We start from the raw sequence: 13,442 nt of genomic DNA on the forward strand, positions 1-13,442 counted from the left end.
GGTTTTTTTTTCTAGGATACTAATTTAACTTGATTTTAATGCTGCATTTTTGTCCCTTTGAGACTTAAAGTTCTGATTAACAGCTAGTGAAGCATAGTCAAAAGCAAGGCAAAAAGCCAGTTTTTACAGGTAGCTGGGAAATAAAAGTAAATCAAAGCATTCTCTACATTCAGAAGTCTTTGAAATTTCTTTGACCACTTGTTATGATACACTATGCCAGTGAGCCCTAGCTGTACAGTGGATGGTGTGCTTGAATGCTTAAGCAAAATTTCAGATAAGTTGGTGATTTTAAGCATAGGTTCAAATGCTTCATCTAGGCCCACAAGCTCAGTTTGCATAAGTCTCCAATAACTCCCAGGTATCATCAGAGTGAAACAGACTCAAATATGCATTCTAGGAGTTAAAAGTAGCATTTAAGTATAACAATCTGTACTCTTAATTTCCACAGATGGATGATGCCTTTTAAATGACTCCTCTGTTCCCACAAATATTGTCCTAAAAAGGTGAAATGATTGCAGGTAAGACAAAATTTCCATTAAGTAAATTATTTTATGTTTCTATAGTACATGCCATACATGGGAGAGATATCATTGTGTATTCTGACTAAATTATCTATTACAGCACAGCTGCAGTGACTGTAAGAACTCAGTTTTCTCTGTGACCGTGAACAGTCCTCTGAAAAAAATGATCAGTTCATTAAAATGGTAATAGGCAATGCTATCGAATATTCTTTAACTTCCTAAAATCCTACTCAATGTCAGCGTTGATTGAAGTGGGCATTATCTACACTTTTTGTTGACTCCCTGCTCCCTGCAGGATCCTGGATAGTATTCCTGTGGACTCCTTTGCCTTGGAGTGGGAGCACATGGGAGCCTGTTGGAAGCTGAGACACAGATCTTTAAAATAACAGGATATGTTGCTGTGTTGAACAACATTTCCAGTTAATGAAGACTAGTTTATTAAATTACATCAAATAAAGATTATAGAATACTTTATAAGTAGTCTTACAAGTAGTCCAGCCCTAACCCTTTACCCATCACTCAAAACTGAAATTTCCAGCTTTGCTTTCTTCCCAAAGGCAGTGTTTTTCATACTCTCTCAATAGAAACTTCTCAACCACTCTCTGATTAATGCTGTTTACTAGAAAACTGTTTCAGGTGCTCTTATACCCTGCCTATCTACAAAAACATTGAGCTGTCACTAGGACATAGCTGTAGTTACCCAGCCTCATTAAACAGTGTTCAGGTTCCCTGCAGCAAGACAGTGTAGTTGAATTACCCAGAAATTTGGACTTGCCTAGAAGTCTGCAATCAAGAGACTGCATGCTTGGTTCTTTGTGTTTTCTCTGGAAAGTCATCCACTATTTGTCATTTAAACCAGAGGGGAAGCAATACAGAACACAGCTACTAGAATAGTTACTTCTCTGCTACAATAATGTGATTTGCTTACTGAGCTGTAGGACCTTACCCCTTGGTGGAATCTTCTTGCAGGGTTCCCCATCCATCTATCCAGTGACCACTTCAGCAGTGGAAGTGACTTTCACTGGAGCTGGGGTGTGTCACCACTGGCAGTACATGAATTCCCCTGAAGGGGTGCATGAAGCAGACTGTGGACCAGGGTCTGAGACTGCAACCTGTTTGTGAACCACAGCTAATTCCTTGTGGATGTGGGTTTGGTGCACGAAGGCCAACACCTCTGTGCAGGCATAACTGCAGGGGAGTTGAGGAGACTCTGGGCTGGCTGAGCCTGTGGCATGGAGTGAGGACTGGCAAGGAGTCCTTTCCCTTCTGCCTATACACCCTCTGGGTGCACAGATGTCCCCATGCTAACCAAAGGTAGGAGTGTCAGCTCTGGATTATTTATAAATACTCCTTGCCACGAGTTTTTGGCTTTATTAACAGGAAGCTACATTCCTTTCATTGTAGTTCTTGGATGAGCTTGTTGATGTGCATGGAAAAATCCCATCCTTCATGTGTGCACGTGGGAGGAATGTTTTACTCTTCCTTAATCTTATTCTGGGCTCTGCTACTTGCACATAGGACATATTATGCTAGTACTAGCTAAAGATAAGTATGATGTGTAAAACACTGAATGGGAAGGGAATAGGAGCTAAAATCTGTTACTGCCACAGGCCATCTGCTCAGGTATTGACTCTCAGAATCTTTAGATCTCTTTGATTACCCTCAGACCAAGGAATAGCACCTTCCTTTAATGTCACGTTTTGACTTGTCCCTGGAGGATGGAAGACATGGTAGCTTGAAATAGCATTTTGAACTGCACTTGAAGACCAAATTGTAGCACTGACTGACACACTGAGTTGAAGCCCTTAAAAGAAGATGCAATTATCATTACATCTGCAAGTCCTGGCCAAATTCCATGTTTAGCGCCCCAGCTGTGGGGTTTCTTTGTTTTATGTTTTCACACAAAGTTCTAGGATTTGTTCTGCCTCAGTTATAGATGCTACTAGGAAATTCTTTGGTGCACATTTCACTCTCTGTCATCCAAGACAAACACTTATCAATGCTTTAATTTCTTATAAATGGGAACAAGTAGTTCATCTTTTGCCAGAAATGTGATGCTATCAACATATTACAAAATCTACAAGAAATTCACTCGCCCATATGTTCACCAAACACTTTTCAGCTCTATCTGGGCATCCTGGATCTGTCTTAAAGCCATCTGGAATCATATGTTGCCAACTTCTCATCTTCACTTAAGTACAGTAGCAACTTTCTGAGCTTGTAGTTGCTAAAATGACTAAATTTGGAAACATAGTAAAACTGCACTGCAACAGAGAAGCCTGTTGAAGGCTTTAGAACCGCAAAAGCCTACTCGAGTGTTTTCTTTTAGCCTTTTCAAAGAAGTGCATAAATAGTAAACAGCTTGATCTGTATCAATTCCAGAATAACTTCTGAGGAAAAATTTTCCATAATTTTATTTTTTTCTAAATCTGTCTTCACCCATTCTTTATGAGTTGCCTTTTCAAAGAATGTTACTGGCTCTTATAATTTCAGTCCTTCATCTCCCTAACCTCACTTGTTTGCAGTCTTGCTTTACCCATGGTCTGTTCATCCACTGATATATGAACTAAACTGTTGGCCACACATATGGCCATTTCTATCAAACAGAGCTTCATTAACTTTCATTAACTTTGGAAGATGTCTCAGGTACTTTTATTTCCTTTGGAAGCAACATCTTCTGAATAAATTACCAAAGCTCACAAGCCTGTACACGTCATGAGGAAGTACAGCTTGCTGGATTCCTCAGCTACAGCAAATAAATGAGTTATCCTGTCTTTAGCAACCAGAGGCATTTGTGTTTGCCACAACACTGATGCTAAATGATATTTTGCTTAAATTTTGTTCTCATCAGACCTTTCAAAAGGTGTTGCCATCAAAAAGAGACACTGCAAGCTTATGCTGCAAAATATTCATTTTGTCAACATTTTGCTGATGCTGCAATTAAGTATGCTGTTATTTAGAAAATTTTTAAAAAGTAGCATCTGTAAGTAGGAAGTTGTGTATAGAAGCCTTTTACCATTGGATTTTTATTGGAATTGATTTCTTTGATATCAGGTTCTATGGTGAGGAGAACACCTTTCTCTCTGTACTGCTTCTGTGAAGATAGTGCTGTAGATATACAAACAAACGAACTTAAACAAGATCAACAAGTATTTATCTAAATATGTCAGTAGCACATTATGTTATATAATTTTTCTCTATTCTTTCAGGAAAACTTCATTCCTGACTGTCTGGAATACCTTTGGCACACTACCTCTTGTCAATTAAACAAATGCTGAAAATTGGCAACAAAAATCATTCAGCTTATTGAATATATTTCAGGGCCTACTCAGTGTCTGTGTTTGAATTTGGGTTTACTCCACTGGCAGAAAAGGCATCAAACCGAGTGGAATGTTCCTTCACTGTAGCAAATCAGGAAATGTTTTAATTGTCAGTGAGTTGCACTAATTTACAGTGTCTGCAAGTTGTGCTCCCAACTTTTTTTCCTTTTGGTTTTCATGTCAGTTTCTGAGGACAATTGAGATTAAATAAACCCAGCCCCAGATCTGTCTCACTGAAGGGGTACGTAGAACTGCTCTAGTCAGAGAGGGCCAAGCTTATTTATCTAATGTCTTTTTCAAAGACACAGTCACACCTCTCTCTTAATCATTTTTATATTTTAAAAAGAATATTGCAAAACTAGAGAATAATAGTCCAAGCCTGCTCAGGAATGTAATTTTTAAGGCACAGATCTCAGGAAATACATCCTGTCTCAGCTTCCAAAAGCTCTTTTCTACGTTAATATCTTCTTACATTTCCTGTAGTTTTTTTGACTGCCCAGATAACCTCATCTTGTGTTTCCATTACCTCATGAGTTCTGTTTTACTCTGACCTGTTTTACTCTGTCCCTGGCCTTCATTATGTTTTTGTTAGGGGACATGTATGACCATAAGCTCAGTTACACAGCTTCTAAATGGATGATTTGTACGGTTTCTTATTAGAACAAAAATCTATTTAAGCACCAATTCAGCCAGGCCAGTCTTTAGGTTTGCTATGGATGGGCAGCGTCTTGGAGGATTTTAGCTGTTTCCTTTCTTCCTGACTCTCTCAAGGGCTGTAGGTGATGCAGTGCCCATGTGGTGGACAGGGCATGCACCAGTAGATGGTGCTGAAGAACATGCAGCATGGTCCCGAGCTTTGGGTGTTGCTTCCAGCAAGTGACTGTTGGTGCTATACACAGCTGAAGGAAAAAACTATCTGAATTTTCATCTTGTTAGAGCAGATTAAAAATAATAGTATTTTCTTCCAATGGTGAATGAAAAACTTCCAGGGAAAAAAAAAAAATTAAAAAAAATAAAATTTGTCATCTAAGACAGGCTGTTTCTCCCACTACAGACCTTACATTAGGACCTTCACTATACTCTTCTTTCCTTTAAAAAAATACACATTTTCATATTCTGGTGTGTTTTTTTAACTCAACTACTGCTTCTTCCTTTTTCATTTCTTTACATGTCATTCCAGGATATGAGACTTCTAAGCATGGGGCAGCCACTGTGCACAAAACCATTTTGATGGCACACCAAGCAGTCAGGAAATACAAGTCCACCTTGATCAGACCCCCATCCCTTCTTCTGTAAGTAAATTAACACTGAACCTCTTACCTTTTCACTTTGTGGCCTAGTCAAAGCTCGGGACATGCTCTTAAGTTTTCACCCTGTACTGAGTTAGAGATTTTCACTTTGATAAACAATGGATAACATTGATTTTCTTTATTCAAAACCTACAAGTCTTGAGGCAGAAGGGTAGGTCTTGGATGAGGGTGAATAGAAAAATGGGGAAGAAGCACATTTGAAATAATTTAGATTGCTGATGGTTAAATACATAAATTTGGTGAATGTGATTGAGGCAGTTTAAATTAGTGACTCATGCCTTGTCTTTTATTGTATTAAACTTCATGAATAAGAGATTCAAGGGGCCACTTCTGCATCTGGTTTTATCCTGATTCAAATCATTCTAGAATGAAGGAAGCCAGAAATGCTGGCATATATTCAGCAAATATTCAGCTCCATGTGACCTTCCTGTTGTCTCTTAGGGGACACGGTGTCATTTGGTAAATGTAGATCAGGTAATTTCAGAAAATTCCTGTATTCCTGTCTGACAGAGCTGCACGCCCCCCCGCACCCCACTAGGGAGACAGCACAAGGGGAAGTGTGTCATTAAGTCCCCTACAACTCACATGCTGGCTCAACAGCAGAACTCTCTTTTCCCAGCTTTAACACATTAGCCAGGTTTATGTCATATTGCAGCTGAGACCAAGGCACATGTTTATTTCTGCTCCAGGGGGGACAATCTCTGGAAGATTCCCCAAAAATCATCTTTGTAGTATAAAGATCTTAAAGGGCTGGCAGTTTCTAGACAGGTTTCTTAATTGTCTTCATTTCAGAAGACATGTTCAGCTGTAGGATTGAGGATTAAGGGGACAGATGCATAGCCAAGAAAACCTCTTCTTTAAGTCCTCCATATGAGAAGAACCATCTCCACCAGCTCCTGCCCACTGGGCACAGGGCCAGGCACAGCTGCTCTCCAGTTTCACCGCCTGTGCTGAGCATGCCATGAAGTACAGAGAAATCTTAGCTGAGCTTCAGGCACTCATCTATTTGCACTGCTCTGCTACAGCATTCCTGGGTGCCAGGGCACCAAAGGTACCTAATATTGAAATGCTTTATCTCAGTATTTAGCACTTGGGATATCTCAGAAGTGCTTGGGGGATGTAGCGGTGTTGCACATGGCTTCTAGTACTGTTGAGAATGGCACATTTCCCATCCCAGAGCCTGCAACACTCCTGGAAATGGTCCTCTGACGCTTGACAGGGATTTGTCAGCACCACCCACATCTAGCAACTCTTCTGTATAGTTCTGCATGTGCAGTGTTCACACCATTATCCTTCATCTTAGAGCCAAAAAGAGGGGAGGACTCATGCAGGCCTAAGACCAGACCTGAAGATAAACAGCCTTCCACATTCCTCGCAGTTTTGCAACTGCTAAAATGTCTGGGATTTTTTAAAAATACTTAATTTATGCTTGGAAGAGAATAAATAGGTATTTCACCTTTTGTCTGATGAAAGTGCCTTAACTTATTCTGTCAAAAATAGTCCTCTGGATGTACGAAAACTTCTGTTCCTGTCTGGTTTACAGCACATTGTTTGTAAGGAAATTCTGCAGTGGCAAAAAGCATGGTCTTGTCCAGAAGCTCAGCCCATTAATAACATACAAAGATGCACTGTATTCTGCCAGGCAAAAACACCAGACAAGCTGGAAGCCAGTATGGAAATATTTAATGATTTTTTCAGTAGAAGAGCCAGCTACTGTATTTTACTAAAAGGGAGTATTAAAACTCCCTATTAAAAGTATTTCATATTTTATATGAAATAACACATAGATTTGTAAAATATGGGTATTATAATTTACGCTGAAAATAATTTGAGTTTGGGGCACTGAAGCTAAGCCATTATTGAAAAAAATTAATGTATTTTCATATATGATGGCTCAGAAAAACATGTCTGGATTAAGATCAATGTAGCATTTCCCTTAAATTTATATACATGTGTTCTGATCCTGTTCTCATTTTATAATCCAGATAAAAACTCAGATAAAAACATGGGGAAGTTTGGAAGAAAGTGTCAATTTGGTTGAGTTTCTCTTCCTTGCATGGATTTTAGAAGATGCTGCGTTTTAGCTAGGAAGATCTGACAGATTTTCTGATCTTTGGCAGTAAGAGAAGATGAGTCAGAGAAACTGAGGCAATCCTGTAAGTGGGAGTTATAACAGTAATCTGAGTCAAGTTGTAAACTGTACTGGGGGGGTTGTATTGCCATCAACGAGTTACTGTAGTGGAGACTAAATCTGTGGGAATTCCCTGGGCTGATCGGAATCCTGGCTAATCAGTGATAAGTGATGACAAAATACAACCAAGCCAAAAGAGTCATACTTCATCTCTGCTTTCCACCACTGGAAGTGACCAGACAATGGAGTACAGTCAATACCAGATTTACAGAGCTGGGTAGGTTTGGCTTTTAGAACATTTTGGACGTATGTAGAGCTTGTTCTACAAATTCCATCTGCACTTCTTCATGTACATACACAGATACACCTCGAAACATGCTGGTCAAAGCAATCATATATTGTCATATGAAAGACTTTGCAGCTATACATGGAATGATGCTGGCTGCATGATTTGACTCAAGTTATATAGTCAAATGGCAAAACATTACACTAAAAATAACCAAATAGCCTATATAATCTTACTATATAATGTTAGTATCTCTAAAATGGAGGATAATTTTCTTTTAATTAATTTGATCATATCGTTTCTCCTACAGCGCAAGCTGAGTATATCTTTTAGTGTATATTCTTCTCTTATGTCTCAGGTATGCTTCTGGGTTCAAAATATGAGGGCAGACAATTTAAGACCCTCTGTACTCCTCTCAACATATTTTTCTTCTTGGGAGAATCACTCTTGAAAATTGTCTAAAAGACATAATTTATAGTTTCAGGTTAACATGTGTCAAACTGATTTGTCTGCAGAAATGAAATAGGCATACAGTGTAATGGAAGAGGATTTCCAGGCGACCAAGTGTCATGATAATTGAGTTCCTTATAGTGTTACACAATCTAAGGGGCACTAATGCACTGCAAGATAAAGTCCCACCCTTCACAACTCTCAGGAAATGCATATTATATGTGCTTCACAATCTCTGTCTGATTTACTGCTGATATTGTAAAGTGCTCTGTAATCTACATCCAGGCTCCAGCTATACTTTGGGAGTACCATCAAGGAAATTAGCATTAATTAGATAGAGGAAAGATGAAAGACTCTCGGAAGCATTTAGGACCCAGTAATCATGTTTCCTAAAGAGAGAGACAGAATGTGGTCAAACAAAGCTGCTGAATGATTAGGTCAGATGCTCCTGCTTTACAAGGGCCAAATGCAATGAAAAACACACTGCAGCCAGAGCTGAGAGGAGAGCAGCTCTACTTACTATTTCCACCCAAACCTGCTCCCTGCCTGTCCTTACCATAGCCACAGCCACAGGCTGCGAATTGGAAGCACTCTCTGGCTGAGTTTGTTTTTCCTCAAAATAAATGCTTTGGTCACACATCATTTCTGAGGTGTCCAAAATCTGGGAAGTAAACAGCAGAAATAATTGCTTTCCCTGGGGTTCTATTCTAATGGTTTAAAGTGCAGTATTTCCCTGTTCTCAGTCCGGCTGCAGCCATGGACTGTATGTAGCTGTATGGAATGGTGAACAAACTGAGCAGCAGTTCACCAGAGCTGTTCCTGCAGCAAGAGGAGAAGTGAACATGTACATGAAACAAGACTTTTGTCGACACCTAATTCTGTAGATTGTGCCTGCACTGGTATATAAGCTCTCCTATCACCACAGAAACTATGAGCAAGCTGGAAGTATCCTGCAGAAACTACTCCAGCATTTAGTGATGGTTAAATAGATGCAAGTCACATTGAAGGCAGAAGAAAAGAGAAAAATAATATTTAGAGATATTGGGATGGTTCATGAGAAGTGTCTCCTACTCAAAGTAACTGATCTGAGCTGGGGATTTGTCTGAACAAAGAGAAGAGTTAAGAGTTTGGCTTTCAATGCTCTGCCTTGGCTTTGGCTCCCAAAGTGTCCCGCACCATCTGCAGAGCTATTGCATTCCTGGTGTGTGGTGTCATCACTTGCCAAAGGAGACAAGTTGGAGCTGTAGAGATGACGTGTCTTGCTTTCATATTCCTTATTTTCCAGAGTTTACATTTGAAGCAGTGCAATTTCTTCTATCTGCCTTGCCATGTGAGGTGCATGATGACACTACAGCCTGAGATTAAAGTACAAGGGGTTCATGTCCAGAGACCCACATTACTTGTGGAATCACTTCCACTTGTCTGGAAGTGCACAATGAATGTAAAATGCTGCACTTCAGACTTGAAGCCAATTTATCTTCACTTTTCTTAACAGAATCAACCATTTAAACTCTCAGAAAACCCAGGCTGCAGACTTTGATGTCAGATAGATCAAATTCAATCAGTAGTTGATTAATTAAAAATGATAATTCATAATACAGATTAGCTACTAAAAATATTTGTTCACATTTACTCAGTGTAATCAAATGTATCAAATTAACTGCCAGTGGAAGACAATGTGCTCAGAAATTTGAAGTCTGATCTTCACTGTGTCATTGAGTCAGAATGTAGTGCCAGGTAAATATGATCCACTCAAATTATTCCATGCGTAAAATGGTATGTCAAAGAGGGTAAATGGGTAAATAATTGATAATCAGTAGATAATTAGTTGATAATCAAGTGTGCTTTGAATCAAAAAATGCAAAGAATTATTATCAGTATTAAACTCTCCAGTAGGATATGACAGCCTTCAGTGTTTAACAGTTCATGCTGTTATATTTGATTTAAATATTTTAATATAATTTTCATTTTGATTTATTAGACAAAATTAAAAGAGCCCTTTTGCAGCCATAGTTTGGTCTAGCAATAAAAATGTAAGTGACTTTGGCCCCAAACTTTAGAAAGTTAAAAAAATAGTCCCATTAGAGTTTTAACATAAAGGCAATATAAACACTTGAATACAGTATTAGAAATCCTATCTGACTTTGCCTATTTCCATGCTTAGCATGCCATTCTAGGAATAAGATATATTTTGGAAATTTAACATATGTTGGTTTGTTTGTTAATCTTTTGTTTTAGTCCACTATTCCATCTTTATTTACATTTCCTCACTATGTTTTAAATATATACCAAAATTTTGAACCTGCACTTAAAATTACAAACTTTTTAAAATTATTTTTTTGCAAACTAGACTCTGATTTTGTGAGAGTTTCTCAAGCACTTTTTAGCCAGACTGCTCTATCTTTTCCCCCTGCATCACTTCGGATGTCTTTTTATATAGCTGGCAGGGTAGGAAAGCATGAACGTTTTAAATGGTTAATTAATGCTACAAAGGCAGTATAGCTGCCAACATAGCCTTTCTCTCTACAGCTATGAAATTTACTGCATTTCATAAAGAAATGGTTCCTGTAATTCTGTTCTGCAAAAAGAATGAGCACATGGTACTATTAAATAAGTTATAAAGATAAGTTATAAAAAAAACACACATAAAAAAGTACATTTGTTTATTTTTTAATACCATGATTTGTAACCTCACCTCAAAGTTTGACTCAGATTTCGCAAAATGTTGGGATTGGTAAGACTAAATGAAGAAATATGATACCAACTTCTGCTTAAACAGCATTTAACATACAAGCTTTGAAGCAGCTATTGCTAATATGTGTTTGTGCCAAGAGACACCACACTGATGAGAAAACTCACGCTGATTAACTGAATGCACACATGGAAGGACTCTTACTTACAGCTATTTTTTTAACAAATTTGTGAATAAAAGTGCACAGGAACTGATGATACGTCAGAGAGACCTGCTGAATGTCCAGGGACATAGGAAACTTTTTAGAAGAATGAAATACAATATCATGTGCTGTTTTTAGAGCAAGGTATGACACAGACTAGGTAGAAGGTCACGCAGAGTGTATCTAACATCAAGGAATAAAAACAGCTCAGCATTTTTATTACTTAGATTCTTATGATTTGGGGAGAAATGATCTTATTATTTTTGGATGCCTGAGTTCTGCAATTACACGAAATAAATTGCACAGTAAACCAGCTTCTGATAAAATTTTAATTGGTATCATCTGCTTTTCTGTCTGCTTTTACAGATCTCCAAGTAGCTTAGCTGGGGAAGAGAGCTGGTGTGCTATAAAAGCAGTTATTACCTTAAATAAAACATTTTTGTCAATCAAACTGACTAAATTCCTTAGGATGTATGACCTTTGAAAAAGATGATTCTCCTTTTTTAAGGTTTATCTGTGTTTCTCTATAACAGTGTTTCTGGAAAAGAATGGGTAGGGGACCCCTTTTTTGACTGAAAATTCAGAATGAAAGAGTTAATGAAGCAAAACCTTGTGATGAGCATAAATGCAATCATGACTAAAAGGCAAATATATCTATTTACCTTGCTCACATACATGGAAATGATACCAAGAACCATATCTATGTACAAATCTATCCCATACTTCCATAAGCAAAGGACATTACACTGTCCAAAATGCAGAGACTTTTTTGGGTTTTTTTCCAGCCCTAGCTCACCAAGCAGCAGACAAGCACATCCTCAGTCATGAGAAAGCCATAGGGCAGTATGTGCATTTTGCATAGAAGGCTGCATTCCATTCATGCACTGAAATTAAAGCTAAATAGAAACCGGAGTTCCTCCAGGCAAGAACCATAACTTCTAATTACCAAAGGTAAAAGATAAACTGAAAAAAACAAACATTCTTTCGGATACTGCTAAAATTATGATGTGAGTTTTAGAAATATTTATCTTTCCATCCACGAGTGAACATTCTTCTGGTAACTTGGAGTTTTTCTTGGATTCTTGTTGCTGTTTCACAATCATCTAAGGGTTTATTTGTAGTCTTAGTGGTGCTTATATAATTATATAAATCTAAAAAAAAAATAGAGTGGCTGATTATTTTAAATTCCAGTTAAAATAAGTCAATTGAAAAAGGAACTATACTTCAGTGTTTCAGCTGTATTTCAGAGGGTCATATATTCCTGTGCTCAGCAGGCCACAGAATGAACGATCTTGTCACAGGCAGTTATTGGGATTTCTGTGATATCTCAAATACAAATAAATATCTAAAGTGGATTCACAATAAGCCACAAAATGCAGCAGTGTCTAAATCTCTGGTAGTCCTGAAAAAGCTTAGAGCTGGGTCAAGTGAGAAAAGAGACTATCTCCAGTGAGAGCTTGTCTTTGAGAAAGGACTCAAGAAAACTAAGTCTAATTAACTGGAAGTATAGTATCAAAGTTGATTAAATGTGCAACTGAGGATAGGACTGGGTGAACTCTGACACTGATGCTTTACCTCTGTGTGGCACCAACATACATATCTTAGGGGTTTGCTAGACCTACTGCCTCCCCACAAAGCCCAATAATTAAAGCTAGTTCTTCCTCTAAGTGTCAAACTGATTTCACAGGTCCAAGGTGGCTGTGTAATGCATGTGGAGTATACCCCACGCTTGCCAAACTAGCAGGCATTGTGAGTGAGTGAGGTATAGATCCATACTGTGTGTCCACACACAGTACAGAAGTCTTTGACCTCTGTACAGAAGCCAGGTCCAAAACTGTCAGCTCACATATCAGTTCAGGGCAGATGCAAAGCACCATCTGACCTTTCACCATCAATCTCTAGGAGGCTGAAAATCCCAGACAAATATAGAAAGTGATAAAAATTTTCCTAGGCAAGATTTCCAGGTAGAAGGAAAGAGGGTAGATGTTGGGAAACAGAAAACAAACAACAGAAAAGGGAATGTGCTAGGAATGACAGTTCTGTTGGACCATTCCCAAATGTTAATGCATGCTACTGCTGTTGGAAATCACTTTAATAAAACTTTCAAAAGTCCTCGTGCAGCAGCATGTCCTACTACTGGCTACTTGTCACAAATGAGTGTTTTAAGGTTGTGTAAGGCATGTTAACAAATCATGTAATCAAAATGTATTATATATTAATGGACAGAGTTGGCTCAAACTCAATTCAGATTCATTACGTATTTTTGCACGGTTACAGTCACCTTCTTCTGTTGATCAGGTCAGAAAGGTATTTTCATTAAACATAAGCATTAAACACTTACATTAAACTGTATTAAAGGCATGCAACTGTAATTTCTCTTGTTTGGGATTAAAGAAAACCTTAGGAGGAACGGTATAAAACATGCTGAGAAATTCTCTCAATAGTTGTTCATAATGAAAACCAAACTCTTACAAGATATGTGATAAAAAGTACAAATCATAGTAACAATGCATGGTGTTTAAAAGTAGAC

Source organism: Parus major, chromosome 3, assembly GCF_001522545.3.
Source record: "Parus major isolate Abel chromosome 3, Parus_major1.1, whole genome shotgun sequence".
Lineage (NCBI taxonomy): Eukaryota > Metazoa > Chordata > Aves > Passeriformes > Paridae > Parus > Parus major.